The following is a 21,621-nucleotide window of genomic DNA, read 5'->3' on the forward strand; positions in this document are numbered from 1 at the left end:
CCAGGTGCCCCATAGTACTGCCTTTTAACTGGACTTGGGGAGCATTTATTTGGGTGTGCATATCTTTTTTCTTCAGGTTATACTTTCTCTGAGCTTCTGGTTCCTCTGAGCCTTCTCTTTACAACTTCCTAGTCTATTCAGGCTCTTAGTGCAGAATCTTAATCATCATCTTGAACCAACCTTATGATCAGTTCCATCCCAAAACCCAAATCACAAGTTATAGGATCAGAAAAAACAGAATCTCAAACTGGTAATAATAGCTACCTAGTCTTGACCTCAGAATCCATAAAATTTGAAAATGCAGCAGCACTGTCATTTTTGGTAAAATCTAAATACAGTAAACCCCACCTCATGCTCTAAATGTGAACTAAGTACCTGGGTTTTATAGTTTATTGTGGTTAGTGTGTGTTTCCCTAAAACAATGCCACAGTCCTTGTGGTCATCCTGGAAGGTGGTAAGTAGGCTCATGTGTGCTTTGCGGAATCAGGAGTGACTGGAAAAGGCAGGGCATGGCCAGCATTTATCCATTCATGCAGGGCAATGTTTGTGCACCTCTTATTCACTGGCCACTGCTCTCGGGACATACTGAAGTAAACAAAACTCTTGCTCCTTATATTTGGGGGCAGAGAGAAAGATGGTAAACAAGAAATAAACCTAAGAAACAAGAGAAAATTGTATTATAAGACTTGGGGTACTATGGTGAAAATAGAGCAGGGTAAGGGGCTGGAGAGCCAGCAGTGACCCAAACACTTCCAACCACTTCTGGTAGCATTCCCAAGACTGGTGCTTGTCTTCACTGAGCTTCCCTTCTGGCCTTTGAGGTTACCCTGCGGGCCACATTGGTCCCACTAGGCATGCAGCAACCATTAGCTGGTGGTGGCAGCCATGGTGAGTGGACTATGGCAGATACCATAAGGCAAAAACACCTCCTCTTGCAAATTATAGACCAGCAGAAGAGACACGATCTAAAAGATAGTTACATATTTGACTACATCTAGGTACTGACCACACATACACACAGGATAAAGGCTAGGACACCATTTCCCAATGTTTTGAAAATAATTTCTTTAATTTGCATTAAGAAGTAACCTAGAGGTGTCTTCGAGAGCTCTCAAGGTGTCCTCCTTGACAGCAGCATTAGTATCCCCCCGGGATTTGTCTGGGCTGCAAATTCTCCGGCCCACCCAGACTTACTGAATCAGAAACTCTGGTGGGGCGCCTGGGTGACTCAGTTGGTTAAGCGTCCGACTCTTGGTTTCGGCTCAGGTCATTATCTCGTGGTTTGTGTGTTCGAGCCCCATGTTGGGCTGCCCACTGACAGTACGGAGCCTGCTTCGGATTCTCTGTCTCCCTCCCTCTTTGCCCCTCCCCTGTTCATGCTCACTCTCGAAAGAAAGAAAGAAAGAAAGAGAAAGAAAAAGAAAGAAACTCTGGGGCAGGGCCCAGCAATCCATGGTTTAGTAAGCTCTGCCCGTGATTCTAATCTAAAATAATGTTTGAGAATTACTGCTATGAAAATAATTGATAACAAAAATATTTTATAGCTTTAATAGTCATTTCTCATTTGAGCTATGCTATGACAGTGCAGGATCAGCAGAACAGACATTCTGCCTATGAAAAACAAAATAAAAACAGAACAAGAGGATACTTAGGCTCAGACAGGTTAAGTGAGAACCCCAGAATCACACAGCTAGTAAACACTGAAGAAATAGTGTCCTGGTGTTCTGTCTCCTTGCTCCTTGCAAGCGTTCCCTGCTTCATTCTTGCTGAGCTGTCCCTTCTTTTATGCACAGTCTATATACATGGGAACTGAGATGCCTGCCTTAAACCCTTAGATCAGTAAGGGACAGATTATAGAGATTGTAGTTGATACATCAAAATATTAGTGACAACAATCTCCAATGTCTGAATGGGAAATTTCTTCAAGCGAAGGGCTTAGAGTGGCAGTTCAGTTCCTCTCTTTACCAAGAAAGACCTTGCAGGGCACCTGGGTGGCTCAGTTGGTTAAGCATCTGACTTTCAGTTCAGGTCATGATATTACAGTTTGTGGGTTCAGGCCCCACATCGGGCTCTCTGCTGTCAGCAGAGAACCTGCCTCAGATTATCTGTCCCCCTCTCTTTTTGCCCCTCCCCCCCTCATTTTTTCTCTCTCTCTCAAAATAAATAAACTTAAAAAGTAAACAAAACAATTTAATTATAAAACAAAACAAAACAAAACAAGAAAGACCTTGCAAAGCCTGAAAATATTCACTCCAAGTGGCCTCTCAGGCTAATTAGCGGTCTGATTGCTGTTTCCAGTATCCTTCACAAAGGTCCTTCCCGGAGCCTAAGGCCTGTCGCCTGCCATCTACCAGGATTCACGGGCTGGTGGCTAAGTGGCCAAATGTGGATGGCATGGTTTTATGATGCACACTGCCATCTTCTGGGGACCTCACGCATAGCCAGTTGTTCCATTGTTTGTGCCAATGTTCCACATCACAGATGGGTCCCACCATCATCTCAACCAGACCAATTTCCAGGAACTGAAATGATGAGGATGAGGTTGTTGATGACGATGATAGAACACAGAGGATGCTGGCGTTCACAGCTGTTTTCACTATCCTAAAGGCACATCCCGTAAAGAATACAGCTGACCAAACAACAAAGGAGAAGAAAATACACAATAGTGCTGGTACTATTTTTAAAACATAGAAACGGGTGGAATGGCCGTGGGGAGGAAGTAAAGGGAGCCTGAAATGTAACAATCCACAGTGGTTGGCTCTGGAACTTGAGATCAAGTAAATTCTCTTTGAAATTTTCCAAAATTTCAACAGTAAACAGGTTGGAGAGTATGTCATGGGCTGTATTAGTTTCCAAGGGCCACCGTAGCACAGTACCACACAATGGGTGGCTTGAAACAACAAAAATTTTATTGTCTCACACTTCTGGAAACTGAAAGTCAGTAAGCAACTTGTCAATAGGGTCATGTCCTCTCTGAAGGCTCTAGGAGAGAATCTGTTCCGTGTCTTTCTCTCAGCTTCACGTGTTACCAGCCATCCTCATCACCCCAATCTCTGCCTCTTCTGTCATCACGTGGCATTCTCCCAGAGCTCTGTGTCTCTTCTCTTTTTATAGACACCACCATATTGGAGTAGGGGCCCACCCTACTCCACTATGACTTTAACTAATTATGTTTGTGATGACCCTATTTCCAAATAAGGTCACATTCTGAAGTTCTGGGAAATAGGTGAACTTGGGGGAACACTATCCAACCCAGCACATGGGTGTTAGATTCACATCTTTTTATTAATCAGTTACTAATTAGCTGTGTAATCTTGAACAAGCCATTGGCTCTTTCTGAGCATCCATTTTCTCACGTATAAAATGAGGACAAGAACACTAACCCCCTAGCCCTTTTGCAAGGATGAATGTAAAAGGGTTTAGGATGTTCCTGGTGCAACATAAACCCTTAGCAGGCGACAGTTATTATTTTTGCCTTCACTATCAGAAAAAAAAACAAACAAAACTTAACAAATTTAAAGAGGGGGGAAAACAGGATCACATGGTCTCTGGACCAAAACACACTGTTTAAATCAAGAGAACATTGGTAGAGCACCATTTCTACCTAATATTCTTTTCCCTCTCACATTATATTTAGTATCTGGAAAAAAATAAAATTTAGTTCAAGAGACACTGGATTGTAGTTAACTGAGTGCTTCTGATGCAGGAGATAACATTTGGGTCCATTTCAGCCTTGTGTAAGAGGCTCAGTAGAGAGAAACTATTTTTTTTTTAAGTTTTAATTTATTTATTCATTTGTTTTATTATTATTTTCAAATTTTATTTTTTATTTATTTTTTATGTTTTTATTTTATTTTTGAGAGAGACAGAGAGACAGAGTGCAACCAGGGGGAGGGGCAGAGAGATAGTGAGACACAGAATCTGAAGCAGGCTCCAGGCTCTGAGCTGTTGGCACAGAGTCTGATGTGGGGCTCAAACTCATGGACGGTGAGATCATGACCTGAGCCGAAGTCAGACACTTAACCCACTGAGCCACCCAGGCGCTCCAAAATTTATTTATTCATTTTATTTTATTATTTTAAAAATTTATTCATTTTAAGTAATCTCTACACCCAACGAGGGGCTCGAAATTACAACCCAGAGATCAAGAGTTGCATGCTCTTCCAACTGAGCCAGGCAGGTGCCCGAAAGAAAATATTTTAACATCTAAGAGTACCTTTTCCACCTTTGCCATTCCACGCGTTCCACCACCGAGCTCTGTGTGGGCCTGAATTTCCAGGACAAGGTTCACTTTAACTTGACTCCAAGTATGTCCAAGACCTTTGGTGTTCATAGGAGGGAGCTATAAAATCTTGGCGGAAAGTAGGCACCTCGTCAACCTGACTAACTTCTCTTCTTTAAGGCTGGGTACATTTAGAGATGTTATCTGGAAAGCCATGATATTGACTTACTAGAAATCATTACCATTTTAGGATGCATCAGTTCCCCAATAAATTAGACGCTCTAGAGGCCAGGACATTCCGAGAGGAGGAGGGAGATTGAGAAGAGTCCAGAGGCTGACCTGGGTGTATTTTTATTTGGGAAAAGTAGTAACTGAGAGCCTCTGAGTGGTAACCGATTTGCCACCTGAGAAAAAAAGCCCCGGAGGCATCAACCGTGGTATTTACATGTGCAAAATGTTCCATGTGCTCCTCTAAAAATGTCCATGTGGCTCTGTGTATACATGTGTTTACAGAATGTGTAAATAAATATGAGAAGAATATGAAACACATGCGTCTGTGTTTATAAAATATGCATCCACTTATGCTAATGAAATTACTTCCATCTGAGAACAAACGGTCATTATCTACGGAAGTGCTGTGAATTAGGGAGATTACTGGAATTTTTGTCCTCACATTTGGAGAAACTGAGTCACCAAAGTAATGTTTTTGTCATAAAAGGCAGGAAACATGGCTTATGTCAACATTGGAAACTTTATTGCTCAAAGATCATATAAGCTGGAACGAAAGCTAACCTCAGAAATCCTATCTTCACAACAGAGGAACTTTTTAACTCAAATTCACTTCCAGTGTTGTAATTGACGTCCTGCATATTCACGGATCGGGTTTCAACAAGCTTCTCAAGCCAACGTGGTGCACATAAAAACCTCTGGCAAGCTTGTTTAAAAGTGTATATTTCTGAACACCGCCTCCAAAGAATCTAATTAAGTGAGTTTCAGTGAGTAGCAGGAATCTGCATTCATAGCCTTAAGTGAGGCAGGGGGCCAACGACGGCGCTTTGAGAAACAGTGCTCTAATGTCCGAGCGGTGAAATGAGGATCAGTGTTTTTAACTTTTTTGTTTTTTATTTCTGAGCGAGAGGAAGAAAGAGTATGAGCGGGGCAGGGGCAGAGAGAGAGGGAGACAAAGAAGCCGAAGAAGTTTCCAGGCTCTGAGCTATCAGCACAGAGCCTGTCGCAGGGTTCCAGGAACTGTCAGATCATGACCTGAGCCAAAGTCTGACTCTTAACTGACTGAGCCACCCAGGTGCCCCAGGATCAAGTGTCTTTAAAAAAAAAAAAATGGGGGAGGGATAGGATAGGGACATTTAGAGGATGACACACAAAGAAAATGAAATAAAAGTCTGTCTACTCTGTGCAACCCCTAGCTTCCCAGTCCACTGGCAGGGGTTGAGGCGGGGGTTAGTGAGCCTTAAGGTTGTGGAGTCCCAGCCAGTTCAAATACAGTCTGCACAGGCCGATGTATCTCTTCAGACAAATCAGTTTATGTAGGCACAGCTGCTGCTGATCCAACATCCACTCTTGGTGAACCAGGGTTTCATTTTTAAACTACGGATTGTGACCTTGAGTAATTTAATGGGTCTTGAGTAATATTCAAAACATTTTTGTTTTGAAATAGACATGCGCAAGAAATTGCAAAAGTAGTTCAGAGGGGTCCCGTGTACCCATCGCCCGGCTTCACCCAATAGACACATCTTAGCTGACTATAGCACCTTATCAAAACCAGGAAACTGACACTGGCCCAGTACATTTAACTACTACAGACTAGTGGCCTTACTCAGATTTCCCATTATTACGAGCACACCTTTATGTGTGTGTGCAATTCTGTCATACATATATATGTGTATGATCACTGCCACCATAATCAAGATACAAAACTCTCCCTCACCACGAAAGGCAAAATTACCTTTTTATAGTCACTGTCTCCTCCTGCCAGACATACTGTTCATAACCCCTGGAAACCACAGATTTGTTTTCCATCTGAGCGACATTTTAGAAATGAAATAGAATAGAGCAGAATAGAAAATGAGAGAAAATAAGCATATTTCAAAGGGGAGGGGAAAATATTGATTTAGGAAATTTCTGTTTCCATTATATATATAGTTATATATTATATACATTTATATTTCTTACCAAAAAATGTAGGCAAAAAAAAAAAAAAATTGAGAAACACCATGATAATAGACAGCCTGCAACATCAGTAAAACCTTCCTGCTTTCCCAGTGCTCAAGGTCATGGAGTAGAGACATTTTCCATTGGCCAGTAGCTGCTATTTGTCTCCAGGCCTTTAGTGACTGTCTCCTCTGTATCTGGATGGAATTTCACCATCTGGATCTTAAGTGTTTGGACATCCCTGCTCAGACCTGTGGACCAGGAGACAAAGGGAACAGAAGCAGGTAAAAAGACCACCAGGGAGTCAGGGACTATGACATCCTCTTGGCCCAGCCTCCCCTGGGGCCTAGAAGTTAACAGAAGCCAGAAGATAAGCCCTACACTTGTACTGACTCCTCAAAGGCTATTCACAGGAGCAGCTAAGAATATTCCTGGAACATCTTTTCATTTATGAGCCATTTAATGATATGCAATGCATACTCAGGCAATTTCAGGAAAACTTAAAAGATTCATCATGATTTTAAATAAAAGCAGTTAACATTTTAGATAATATATTTCATATTAGTGACAAGGATAATATTTTTATACTATTTCACCAAAAATATGTATCTGGCTAGGAGGAAAATGGATTTGTGCATAGATGAACACCCCCCCCCCCCATTTGTTATTTTCTTATTCCGTATTTCTAGAGCATCCTATCTCAAGGGCATAGGTCATTGAGAATGGCAAATGTGTGGTGACTTTGTCAGAGTTTCTTTATGGGGAGATTTCTCCATAGGACACCTCATAGCACCCTGCAATTGTGATATTGACAGGAAGCTGAAAGATGGAATGTTTCAGCCTGGAAAGTAGTCCTGAATGCTTGGGTACCTAATCCATTCTTGGGTTGCATATATTCCTAGAAATAATTTCTTCATGTTCTGTCACAACATTTGGGCTTGAGTTTTTAAGTATGCCCAACAATATGCCATCAATCTACTCCACCGATAAGCGAAGGAAATCACCTAGAGTTGAGAACAGTCCAGCTCTCAGGGACTAAGTTGTTTGCAATTCGGCTTGGTTGTCTTAATGAAGTCTGGATAGCCTATTCTCAATGCTAAGAATTTTTCTAGTTTGGGCCTGAAGTGATTGATTCAGGTCTTTCAAGATACTGAAAAGTTTGCTGCCAGATGTCCCTTGAATAATCTTCCTGAAATCACAGAAATGATCTTTGCTGAAATTATCATCCTTCACTTCAAAACTTCATGTGAGCCTTCTTTACTTTGACAGCTGTCATAATTCATTTTGGAAAAGCAATGTCTTGTATTTGCTGCTTGTTTCTTGCCACAGTGGAAATTGCATCTATAATTGAAACATATATACTGAAAAAAAGGTGCATGCATTTGGATTACAGGTGGAATTTTCTCCATTTTCTTAAATACTGATTCAAGGTCAGGAATATGCTATCGACTACTGGCTGTTCTCTGGGGATAATGCTGAGTGTGGATTGACATTCATATGTAGCCTCTTTTCTTTGTTTTATTTTATTTTTTTCATCATGATACTCTTTAATCCCCCACCCATTTCCCCTCTAGTAACCAGTTTGTTCTCTATAGTTAAGAGACTGTTTCTTGGTCTGTCTCTCCCTTTTTATCCTTTGCTCATTTGTGTCAGTTTTTAAATTCCACACGAGTGAGATTATATGGTATTTGTCTTTCTCTGACTTATTTTGTTTAGCATTATACTCTTTAGCTCCATCCATGTCATTGCAAATGGCAAGATTTCATTCTTTTTTATGGCTGCATAATACTCCCATTTTGTGTGTGTGTGTGTGTGTGTGTGTGTGTGTGTGTGTGTGTGTATACCATATCTTCTTTGTCCATTCATCTATTGATGAACACTTGGGCTGCTTCTGTATCTTGGGTATTGTGAATAATGCTGCAATAAATGTACAGATATATGTATCCCTTTGAATGGGTGTTTTTGTATTTTGGGGGTAAATACCCACTAGTGCAATTCCTGGATTGTAGAGTAGTTCTATTTTTAATTTTCTGAGGAACTTCCATACTGTATTCCACAGTGGCTGCACCAGTTTGCATCCCCACCAGCAGTGCATGAAGGTTCCTTTTTCTCGATATCCATGCCAACACTTGCTGTTTCGTGGATTTTTTTTATTTTATTTTAGCCATTCTGACAAGTGTGAGGTGATATCTCATTGTAGTTTTGATTTGCATTTCCCTGAAGATGACTGATATTGAACATCTTTTCATGTGTCTGTTGGTCATTTGTATGTCTTCTTTGGAAAAATGTCCATGCCTTCTGCCTATTTTTAAAATTGATTATTTGGGGTTTTTTGGTGTTGAGTTATATAAGTTCTTTACATATTTTGCATAGAAATCCTTTATCAGACGTCATTTGCAAATATCTTCTCCGATTCCATAAGTTGCCTTTTAGTTTTGTTGATTGTTTCCTTTGCTGTGTGGAAGCTTTTTATTTTGATCAGTCCCAATAGTTTATTTTTGCTTTTATTTCCTTTGCCTCAGGAGACATATTTAGAAAAATGTTGTTATGGCTGATGTCAGAGAAATTACTGCTTGTGCTCTCTTCAAGGATTTTTATGCCTTCAGGTCTCACATTGGTCAAAAACTTTTTCTGCATCTACTGAAATGATCATATGGTTTTTATCCTTTCTCTTATTGATGTGATGGATACATTGGTTGTTTTGCAAATATTGAATCACCCTTGCATCCTGGGAATAAATCCCACTTGATTGTGGTGTATGATTTTTCTAATGTATTGTTGGGATGTATTGTTTGCTAATATTTTGTTGAGCATTTTTGCTTCTATGTTCATTAGAGATAATTAGCCTATAGTGTTTTTTTTGTTTTTTTTTTTTTGTAGTGTCTTTATCTGGTTTTGTTGTCAGGGTCACACTGGCCTCATAAAATGAATTTGGAACTTTTCTTTTCTATGTTTTTGGAATAGTTTGAGAAGAAGAGGTATTAATTCTTGTTCAAATGTTTGGTAAAATGCACCTGTGAAGCCATCTGGTCCTGGACTTTTGTTTGTTGGGAGTTTTTTCACTTCTGATCTAATTTCATTGCTGGTAATCAGTCTATCAAAATGTTCTATCTCTTTCTGCTTCAGTTTTGGGAGGTAATGTGTTTCTAGGAATGTATCCATTTCTCTTCTCTTTACCTAGTAATGGCCCCTCTTGTGGACATAAGACTCACACCCCATCAGTACTGATCACATGACTGCTCTTCCAGGTCACATGACATTGCTCAGGTTATTTAATCACACACACACACACGCACACATCATTTCCCCATAGCATGGATTCTTATTGGTAATCAGCAGTGATAAAGTCATTAATTTTTCTCCCTCATACAAATACTATGGCAAGGACAGTGTTATGATGTCCCCACATTGTTTCCTCCCAGCATTTCCCAATGGTGTCATTTCCAGGCCAGTGTATTTAAGAGCTGGTGTGCCTTTGCCAACTCTTTCCATGCTGCAATGATCTTGGAAGACCCTCGTTCTACATGGCCCAGCTACAATACAAGAGGGGATCACCCAGCTGCATCAGACTTTATAAAGGCATGGTTTCAGGGTTTATTTGTTGCTCCATGTAGTCCAGTCTAACTTGGCTTGTATGTAGGCCAAAAGTTGACTCATACTTTGGACATGAGCATTTTTATCCAGCTATAAAGTAAAATATCTGCTCATACACATACGATAGTAATGGCTTTTCCACATTTTATGCCATTGAATTTTATGTGATGTCCATAGAGATGTTTTATATAGGAATTTTATGAATAAATTTTTCTGCTTTTTCTCCTGGCATAACATTTGTAAATTTGGGGCTGGTTTCATAATAATCTTGGCAGAGAAGTAAACTACTTGTTTTTACTAAAAAGGAGTGGGAGTTCAAATGATGTCTCTATGGTTTTTGTCTCTTCTTAGGCCTTAGCAACAAAATTGCATACTGGAAAGCATTGTCTTGTACTCATTCTAGAAAAACTCAGTTGTTCTACTAGAGAGCCCAGAATGTTTTATGTGAGAATAAAGCAAAAGTTTGACAAAGCCTCAAAGAAGACAATACGTGTTCAACTTGACTTTTACTTTTATGTGACGTAATCACTTGTCTGATCTACACAGATTCATATTCCATATTCATAAGGGAGTCCTACCCACTGCTTATATTTGAGATGCTTTTCTGAACTGTAGTTTATGTTACTGTGTTCCATTTTCTCTCCAGGCCTCACTGAACCATTTTAAAACAATAACCTAACTTTTTAAATTGGGAGTAGAACATAATTGTCTTAACCCGGGTCCTCAAGAAAGTGAAGCCTGAGGCAAGGATGAAAGTGCTGATGTCATTTGGGAGGTGCAGACCTAGGGCAGCAAGGGTAGAGAAAAGGGAGCTGTAAGGAAAGAAGAGACGTGATGGCATCACAATGACCCACGAAGAGAACGAGCAGACTGTACGGCAGGCAGGCACATCCACTGTCCAAGGGGGATTTTCTGGAAGGGTTACAACTCCATGGCAGAGGTAGAACCTACCCACTTCCCAACTCCATCTTGTCTCTTGCATCTCAGTGGTCATCCCTAGACGTCCAAATGCCCATTACTTCCGGGTTGTGCCGTCTAGCTCTTTGGTGGTTTCTGAGTCTCATTTCTGTTCTTTGGTCAGATGAAGACAATTATACAACATTCTCATGACCTGTTTTGAGGATGAAACAGGATAATGAATTAAAAACCTTAGTATTCAAATAAATGGTTGCTAAGGGAAGAGATGATGGGAACTCCTAAGTGCTCAGCCATTGACCAGAGAGCTCCTAATCATCTACAAAATGATGAGGAACCTGTGATCAGTAGGTCACAAGGAAACAGGGCAGACACTTGGATGTGGTGACAGACTTGGATCCTGGTCCAACAGTGATGTGCAGCTGTTATGACTATATTCATGAAAGTGGTGGGATAGGATGGGATCCAAAAATATTTCTGCAGAATAATAATAAGCAAGAATTAAATAACTTTGGATGGAAAAGACTCACTGTGTAGTAGTCAAACACAATAGCTTCTAACATCTCCTCAGGAAAATGTCTATTTCAACATTGCTTCAGGAATTCAGAGAATGCTGGAAATATTTACTCCACCTTGTTTCTACCTTTAAAAAAAATATCATGTAGACCTAGAGCAAAAGTTCACATCTCCATCTGTTGTCTCACTGGGGCAGGGTTGTTCTTTTAAATTTGGGAGATAAGAGCATCAAAGTTCCCAGATCAGGCTCTTGACTTTTCCCCTCAACATAGAATTCACTTATATTGAATGGTTGCAAGTTTCGCTACAGAGCGGCAACACACTGCATTTCAGCCAAGAAACTCACGTTTAAGAAAAAAATATTCCAAGCCACAATGAAAACAGATCCAGTGCTAACAGCTGAATTAAACCTTGAAGCCAAAACATTTAAAAATTGGTATTCTCATGTTGCTTGTTACTTCTTTACATGGCATACAACTGGATGCCTTAATTCTCTGTCGAGTCCATTAAGAACAGAACTTTTCATTCCACAAATACGCCTTGAGATTTGGGGTTGGGGCTATGGACATTAATATGCAAGCATTGTATGAGTTTCCTACAATTTAGTTGCAAATATGTGACAATTAACCAATACAATTGTGAAAAGGATGGTATAAGGCAGTCTGAAAGTCTGGACTAGTGAGGGATAAAGATAGCTAAGGGCTCCAAATTTACAAGACAGAACCCCACATGTTGGACAAATCAATGGAGGCATAGGGTGGAGGCAGAATTTGAAAGGATGGAAAGAGCCTAGGTGGAGAAAAGGGGCTGAAGAGAGCTAATATTCTAGGCTGGAAGAGAGTTATGAGTAAAGGCATAGAGGGGTAATGTGCATGCCATGGTCAAGGGGCAGAATGGGAAATAATAATAGTGTTTAGTGAGCACCTACAGTCCATTTGGTTGTGCTAAGCCCTTCAACATTATTCTCATTAAATCTCTCAATAACCCCACATATAGGCATTCTTATCATCTCATTTTTACAGAGGTAGACACTGTCTTTGAAAAGGCTGAGTGACTTTCCAGGGTCAAGGAATTATCCACAGGCAGGATTTTGAATTCAGGATGAGGGCTCAGGTGAGACTAGGAGGAGCCTACATGCTAGGCCTGTGCAGGGTAATGGGTGAGACAGAAAAGAGACAAAGAGGAATGAGCCTCATTCCTCAGACTCACAGTCTAGTTGGGAAGAAAGACAAGATGGCAAGTCAATAAGATGGTGGTGTGCAGGATGGACCAGAGCAGGGAAATGCAGCGCCAGCCATGGGGTTAGAAATGCCAACTCTCAGGCTGTACTCCAGACCTACTGAATCAGAAACTCTGGGGATGGGACCCAGCAATCTGTGTTTTAACAGGCCCTCCAGACAATGATGGAGCCTGAGAACCATCTAGCAGTGGAAGTAGGGATGGAGAGGGCCACCTGGTGAAATGTTATGAAGGATGAATCAGTGCTAAACTTTTCTGTCCACTCAGTCAGTCCTTGGCTCACACAGGCTACACCTTGCTGAATGGCTGTGGAAGGCTAGAAGAAATGGAGGACAGAATGTTTCCTCATAGGTGTGGACATTTGAGACCTGGGTTGGTTGTCCTGGATTTGCCACATCCTTCACCTCTTTGAAGTCTCAGTTTCCTCGTGTGTAAAATGGAAAGAGCAGTAAGGGCAACCTCACAAAGGTCTTGTTGTGAGTGCAAGGAGGTTGTGTGAGAGTACACACTAAACTTCCATCAAAGTGGAAATACAGGCTGTTAATAGTGACAGACAGAAAGAGAGAAGAGAGGCTCTCTTCACCACTTGGTTTTATGAAATATGAAGTATCTACCTGGATAGAGAAAGTGATGGTAGAATAGCTAATTGTGAATGCCCCTGTGGGCAGTTGAAGACTCCAAGGTCAGGGATGGAAATACAGGTTTTGGAATCTTGGCAAAGAGATGAGCAAGTGTAGGGTTGCTCTTTTGTCACAAAGAGGGTCACAAATAGAGAATTTATATTTATATAAAATACCACAATCCACAAAGCCCATCATGTGGCATCTCTAAGGTGCTTTTGGCACAGTCTCAGGGGGCCCCAGAGATGAAGATGTGTGGGGAGACTGTGGTGGACACACGAACCCTGAGGATGCGCAGGGCAGCTAAGACCACTGAGAGAGCAAATTTCAAAATTAAAATAGGGGAGGGGCACCTGGGTGGCGCAGTTGGTCAAGTGTCCGACTCCTGATTTGGCTCAGGTCATGATCCCCAGGGTCGTGGGATCAAGCCCTGCCCTGGGTTCCACATTGAGCATGGAGTCTGCTTAAGATTCTCTCTCTCTTTCTCTCTCCCTGTCCCTCTGCCCCTCTCCCCAATTCATGCTCACTCTCTAAGAAAAAAAAAATAGACAAAAAATTAAAATAGGAGATGTCTCAGAATAGTTGTGGCCAGTATAGTATTCAGGCTACAAACTCAGGTCTGCAAGAAATAGGACATATTTAGTCAATTAATTTTTTGCTTTTGTGGTTTATTTATTATTAATGCTTAATCTGAGAAACATTTTTTGGAAGAATAATTGAAATATGATTTATATACAATAGAATTCACTCTCTTAAAGTGTACAATTCAGAGGTTTTTAGTATATTTACAAAGTTGTACAACCATTACCACTATTTAATTCCTGAACATTTTCATCACCCCAAAGAGAAATCTCATACTCCTTAAGGGTCACTCCATTTCATCTAGCACCTGGCAACTATTAATCACTTTCTGTCTCTATGGATTTGCCTATTCTGGACATTTCATTTAAATGGAATCATATAATATGTGACCTTTTGTGACTGGCTCCTTTCACTTAGCACAGTGTTTTCAAGTGTTCTCCATATTGTTGCATAAATAAGTACTTCATTCCTTTTTATTGCTGAATAATATTCCATTACATAGATACATTACATTTGTTTATCCATCCATCAATCAGTGGAGTCTTTGGCTATTTAAAATAATGGAGTGGATGCCTGGGTGGCTCTTGGGTGTCAGACTCTTGGTTTCAGCTCAGGTCATGACCTCACAGTTCGTGGGATTGAGCCCCGTGTTTGGCTCTGTGCTGTCAGTTTGGGATTCTTTTTCTCTCCTCTCTCTGCCCCTCTCCCAACTCTCTCTCTCTCTCTCTCTCTCTTTCTCTCTCAAAATAAATGAATCATTAAAAAAAAGACTATTAAGAATAAATAAATAAAATAATGCTGCAATGAACATTTGTGTAAAAGTTTTTAAGTGGCTATATGTTTTCAACTCTTTTGGGTATATACCTAGGAGAGGAATTATTGGGTCATATGGTAACCCTGTTTAACTTTTTGAGTAACTGTCATACTGTTTTCCAAAGTGGCTGCACCATTTTACATACCTCCCAGTAGTGTATGAGGGCTCCAGTTTTTCCACAACCTTGGTAACACTTATTATTTTATTATTATAATTATCCGGATTTGTGTAAAGTGTTATCTCATTGTGGTTTTAAGTTGCCATTTCCCTAGTGACTAATGATGTTGAACATCTTTTCTTGTGCTTATTGGCCATTTGTATGTCTTCTTTGGTGAAAGGTCTTTCAAACCCTTTGTCTATTTAGTGGGAGGGTTATTTGCTCTTTTACTGTTGAGTTGTAAGAGTTCTTTGTATACTTTTGATACAAGTCCCTTATCAAATATATGATTTACAATTATTTTCTCCCATCCTGTGTATTCTTTTTACTTTTTAAATTATGTCTTTTATAGAAAAAAAGTACTAAAATTTTGATGAAGTTGAATTTATAATTTTTTTAAAAAATTGCTTGTGTTTTGGGGTAATATCTAATGCCTAATTTAAAATCAAAGATTTACACTTACATTTTCTAAGAGTTTTATGGTTTTAGCTCTTACATGTAGGTCTTTGATCTATTTTGAATTAGTTTTCATATGTGGTGTGAGGTAGGAGTCCAACTGCATTCTTTTGCTCATGGATATCTGGGTGTCTGAGCATCATTTGTTGAAAAGATTGTCCTTTCCTCATTGAATTATATTGTCACTTGTTGGAAAGCAGTTGGCCATAAATGAATGGCTTATTTCTGGACTTTCAATTCTATTATATTAATTTATACAATATGTCTATCCTTATGCCAATACTATTGTCTTGATAATTGTAGCTTCATAGTAGAAGTGTGAGTTCCTCTACTTTGTTCTTTTTCAGGCTTATTTAGGTAATTTTGGATCTCTTGCATTTCTACATAAATTTTAGTATCAACTTTTCAATTTATGCAAAAAGGGAAGCTGAGGTTTTGATAGTCTGTGTTGAATCTGTATAACAATTTGAAAAAAATAGCCACTTTAACAATATGAAGTCTTCTGATCTATGAACATAGAATGTCTTTCTATTTATTTAGGTCTTTAGTTTCTTTAACAGTAGTTTTCAGTATACAAGTCTTACAACACTTCTTTTGTTAAGTTTATTCCTAAATAATTACTCTTTTTGATGCTGCTGTAAATTGAATTGTGAATTTTGTTAATTGTTAAATTATAAATTTTCTTACCTTATTTTTTGGATTGTTCACTACTAGTGTTTAGAAATACAATTGATTTTTGTATATTGAACCTATATCCTGCAAACTTGATATACTTGTTTATTAGTCCTAATAGGTCGTGTGTGTGTTTGTGTGTGTGTGTGTGTGTGTTCCTTAGGATTTTCTATATATAAAATCATGTGATCTGTGAATACAGATGGTTTTACTTCTTCTTTACCAATATAGATGTCTTTTATTTCTTTTTCTTATCTAATTAGCCTGGATTTACTTTATTTTTAAACAATAATTTCCTCTTAAGCTTCTATTTTGCCAAGCCATGGAATCATAATTATCAATTTGGATCTGCTGTGCATTTTCTGGACTTGTGCCTAATTTCTTAGGAAGCTTATACGGAATTAAGTTATCAATAGAGGAGAGCAGTGGCTGGTCCTTGGTGCCACCTTCATTCCTGTTTCTATTGAGTGTTCAGCCCTTGATGCATGGAGAGCACTGCTTTGTCCTTCCTGGCCCAAGCTGTTGGCCTTCTCAGATTTCTAGCTCTCTGTGCTACCTTGTTATAGCCCTTGCGTACTCACAAAACATTCAATAGCTCCCAAGTTTCTCTGGTTGCAGGAAACTCTGTTGAGACTGTCTTAGATCTGTCTGCTTAAACATAACATTGCCCTCTTGCCCTGATGGGCAACAGGAGAACATGTACCCTGGGCTCTTCCTGGACATGGTGAATATGAATTCCTTTGGAGTCCCCAATAAACATGGAGCTTTGGTCATTTGACCCTGTATCCCAGGATCTGGTAGGATCTGGTCATGGGGTGGGACTGACTATGGAGCCCATCTCACAGGCATCTCATTCCATGCTCCTGTATTCCTTTCTCACTCTCTTAATTTCCCACCTAGAGAATTTTCATGTGATTCAAGCAGTTTACATGGGCTCTTTCCTTAGTCTTCGAAACTGGTGGTTCTCAGTTGTGTCTCAGGGATGTTGGCAATGTCTGAAGATATTTTTTTGTTGTCACAACTGGGGATGAAGTAGGTACTACAAACATCTATTAGATAGAAACCAGGGATGTTGCTAAACATTTTACAATGCACAGGACAACTCCCACAACAAAGAATTATCTGGACTAAAATGTCTATAAGGTGGAGGCAGAGAAATCCTATAGTAAATCTATTGTTTAAGCTTTAAATCTTCGAAGATCTGGGCTTTTGAAGTAATAATTTTTTAAAAAGCATTTTAATCTGATTTTCTGTTGTTTCATTGCCATCCTTAGGGCATGAAAGCAGAAGGTCTATTTGATCAGGGAAGGGTAGGGAGCAGAAGGAAATAACAAAAAACACATTAGTTGAGTATCACATAGCAATGAAACTGAATGAGCCATAGACACACACAAAACCCAACCACAAAATAATGTTGAATGAAAGAGTATATACAATATGATTTCACGTACATAAAGTTCAAAAAGAAGCAAAAATATTTTATTGGGATATTCACAGCTGGATGGTAACATTATAAAGGAAAGCAAGGATATTATTGCCACAAAATTCAGGGTGATAATTATCTCTGGGGTGGAAAGGTGGAAGGAAAATGTGATGGAAAAAGGCTACCAAGTGAGGTTCAAAGGTACTAGTGGTGTTCTATTTCTTGTTTCTTTTAAACACTGCATTTTTGTTTTATAAGCTTTTATGTATGCTTCACAATTAAAACCAACCCAGCCACATTAGTCAGAATTCAGAAATTTTACCCTTCCAGAACAGAAAAAGTACATAAATGGAAAAAGAGGTGACTTTCAAACAAAAGCTGGGTTTCAGTTAATAGTAATGTACCAATGATAATGTCACAGTTTTGATGCCTATACTATACTAATGTAAAACGTTAGCAATCAAGGAAATTGGGTGAGAGATATATGGGGTCTCTCTGAACTCTTTGCAACTTTTCTATTAATCTAAAATTAGTTCAAAATAAAATGTTGACTTAAAACAGATCTCATGCTAATATTTATAGATCTTTCTCTAATTCTTGATCTTTCTTTCAGTTTTTACTGATTTTCTTTTGATGATATGAATAACAATGAACATAATAAGAGCTAATACTTGCAAAGCACTTATTTTGTGTAAGCCCCTGCTCTAAGTACTTCATACATGTTCACTCATTTCATCCTGACAGGATTCCAACGGTTAAATGTTATTACTATCCCCAGTTTACTGATGAGGAAATAGAGACATGGAGAGAACTGTGTGCAGTGACTAGCCCAGCTGGTAGGTGGCAAAGAGGGTAAAACACCAGTACAGCCGCAATCTGGCTCCACCACTTGTGCTCATAATACACTGTGGTTACTTTACTGAGGGTTTCAGAAGTATGAGAAATACAAGGAGACAAACAAAACCACAGCCACTCAGATGCAACCACGATTTACACTATAGCATGTTTCCTTCTTCCCTTTTTTCTCTGTATGTTTTCATTTGGTATATACAAATTTGTAGCTTGATTTTCTTTTTACTCCAAACATCATGTCAAAAGCCTTTTTCATGCCTCTAAAAATCTAAAGTAAACATTAAAGGCTACGCAATATTCTGTGTACAGATATGCAGTGTTTTACACACCCGTATCTGGAATGCTGGGCATTTAGGTTGTTCCTAATTTTTTTGTCATTAGATAAAAAGTTGCCATGAACATCCTCATTCTTAACTTATGCCTATATTTTGATCATTTGCTCAATTTCTTCTTTTTCGTCACTTACTTTTTTCTGTTTTTCTTACCCTAACTTACTAGGCCAAGCAGTTCTATAAATTCACAGGGTAACACTTTAGAATAAAAATTTTCAAGCTTTTGGGGGCTCCTGGGTGACTCAGTTGGTTAAGCATCAGACTCTTGGTTTTGGCTCAGCTCATGATCTCACAGTTTGTGGGTTTGAGCTCCACACCAGGCTCTGTGCTGACAGTGCAGAGTCTGCTTGGGATTCTCTCTCTCCCTCTTTCTCTGCCCCTCCCCTGCTTGCTTGCTCATTCTCTCTCTCGCATAATAAATAAATAAACTTAAGATATTTTTTTCAAGCTTTTACAACTCTGTTTCATACCATTCAATCAATATTCCCCCTTATCCTTTGAGAGTGAATGGCAGATTTTCCATACTATGAAGATGAGACAAGCAACTGTGAGTAGTATCTTTCTTTACACCTGAGGGAAGAGAGGTGTCAGGGTGAAGCAGGATTAGGCAATGACACCCATAATGATGAGGAAACAAGTAACATTTCAAAGCTTCTAGTAATATACCAGGTGCTCTTGGCATGTAGTATCTTACTTATTCTTCTGACCAGTTCTATAGGCAGATATTTCTACCCATTTTATAGATGAGGAAACTGAGGCCCAAACCCAGAGAGCTAGATTCAGAAGACAGGGTGGGCAAGGAAAAAGTGATGATATGGGAAGGGGAGCAACTGTTAGACCAGACCTATTGGTCTATGTCTCTGAGCAACACATTGTGTGGTGCCTATTACATCAGGATCAGTACTTAATATTTACTGGGGAAAAAAATCCCTCAGCTCCTTATCTTCAGGGTTCTTTACAGAATCCTCAATTTATGACAGTCTATCCCAGATATTTGCATTTAAATCAGCCCACGTGGGGTGAGGCTGGTGGGAGTGTTGTGCATGCAAACCTAAACCTTGCTACTCAAAGCACGGTCTACCAAGCAGTGGTTGTGGAACCTGAATTTGTCAGACATGTGTAATCTCAGGCCCCTCCTCACACACACTGGCTCAGGATCTGCATTTTCACAAGATCCTAAGGCTCTGCATACACATGGAAGTCTGAGAAGCAGTGCTCTGAGTTTCTTAAGAAGAAAGATTTGTCTTAGGCTGTGTGGAGGCCCAATGCCAAACCTATGGGCCCTGAAACAGGTCTTCAGCTCAGTTCTGTTCACAAAAGTGGCTCAAAGAATATTGGCTGATGGCAGAGGCTATCTAGAGACTCTTGGAAATTCAGGTGTGAGATCAGAGAACTTCGGCCCTGCCAACTTTTTTTTTCTTGCTCTATTCCTACTTCTACCTACACCCAACTCCATCATATTGTAAAGTTCCAAGGTGGGATCTGTTGGAGGACTTCTCGAGGAATCTTCTAAGCAGAGAACAGCTGACCTCCACCTGCCACTATCAGCTTCCAAGAAAAGACAAGAACCACGAAGACAAAAACAATGCTACATTTGGGAAGTAAAGGCAGGAGGATGGTGAGAGGAGATGGTTTCTCCTCATGCTTTTTATAGAAGTGCATTTTTGCTTCAAGAACTGACAGGGTGCTTAGAAAGGGTGTAGCCCAACCTCCTTGTTTTACCTGTGAGGGAACCAAAAGCTTTCACCGCAACCACACAGCTATTGGCAAGGGCAGAGTCAGGGGTCATATGTGGCTCTTCAGTTTCTGGACCCAGTCCCGCTCCACACCACATGGGACATGAGGGTGGTTATACTACTCATCATCATTTCCAACCCCTTCTAGCAAGCCTTCCTTCACACCTTCACCTGCACCTCCTTCAGAAGTAAGCTCCTCTCCAGACACCCCTATAGTTGGGTTCTGGATACAATTGGGGTTACTTGGAGTAGATGTGCTCCCAGGATGTCTGAAAGTAGAAGTTAGCACAGAGCACATTTCTACTCTTTCTGTTGGCAAACCTGGGGATGGAGGTGAGATGCTACAGCACAGCCACGTGGGAGTCAAGAGGCGAAGAACACTTGCTCTTGCCAGTGCAGATGGAGGACAAGAGGTGTGGTTCTGGGGAAACAGTTGAGATCACGAGGCTTTCTGATCCCTGACCCGCATCAAAGGTACCCCAGAAGGCAGCTTCTCGATTCCCAACCTTTCTGACGATGGCGAGGCAACAAACAGCTCCTGGAAGGCGATTCCTCCTATCTTTCTGATAATTTGGTAAGCACATAACTCACATAACATTAAATCCTTTTGTGCTTCAAGTGCCCAGGGCACTTCTATTTTCTGCTGCTGATACATTTCACTCTCCTAAGTGTGAGGCATATATTCACAATTAATCATGGTCAGGAGGAGCTTTGTGAAGACCCATTTTTCTCCTTTTCTCTCTGAATATGAATGCACCTTATTTGAAACACAAACATTTTTCACAATGTATTCTTATTTTAGAATTTATATTATGTCATCACCTGAACTTCCTGGAATGGTAGGATACTGGAATACAAACATTGTCACATCTCAAAACTTTAGGCATCAGGAGAAATACCAGAGGTTTCATTCAGTTTGAAATTAGGGTGCCTGGCGAAAGAACAAACACACCTGACTCAAGAAGAGTTACTGGAGGATAGGAACATTTAATTTTTTTCTTCTTTTTTTATTTTTTAATGTTTATTTATTTTTGAGACAGAGAGAGACAGAGCATGAACGGGGGAGGGTCAGAGAGAGGGAGACACAGAATCTGAAACAGGCTCCAGGCTCTGAGCTGTCAGCACAGAGCCCGACGCGAGGCTCGAACTCACGGACCGGATCATGACCCGAGCTGAAGTAGGCCGCTTAACCGACTGAGCCACCCAGGCGCCCCTAATTTTTTTCTTCTTAATATTTGTATGAGATATTTCTAAATTCTTTAAAATGTTTATTTATTTCTGAGAGAAAGAGAGCACAGGCAGGGGAAGGGCAGAGGGAGAGG

General features: G+C 40.0%; 1 long non-coding RNA gene across 1 annotated transcript; it reads right to left on the reverse strand.

Annotated features, from left to right (window-relative positions):
- Nucleotides 1-4,954: 4,954 nt before the first annotated feature.
- On the reverse strand, nucleotides 4,955-21,274 carry LOC131491955 (uncharacterized). The gene is made up of 3 exons (XR_009251741.1): nucleotides 21,122-21,274; nucleotides 10,937-11,096; nucleotides 4,955-6,642 (listed from the first exon to the last, which is right to left on the reverse strand). It is a non-coding gene; the product is annotated as an uncharacterized LOC131491955 (long non-coding RNA).
- Between the last annotated feature and the right edge of the window lie 347 nt (nucleotides 21,275-21,621).

This window comes from Neofelis nebulosa, chromosome 12 (genome assembly GCF_028018385.1).
Source record: "Neofelis nebulosa isolate mNeoNeb1 chromosome 12, mNeoNeb1.pri, whole genome shotgun sequence".
Taxonomy (NCBI): Eukaryota; Metazoa; Chordata; class Mammalia; order Carnivora; family Felidae; genus Neofelis; species Neofelis nebulosa.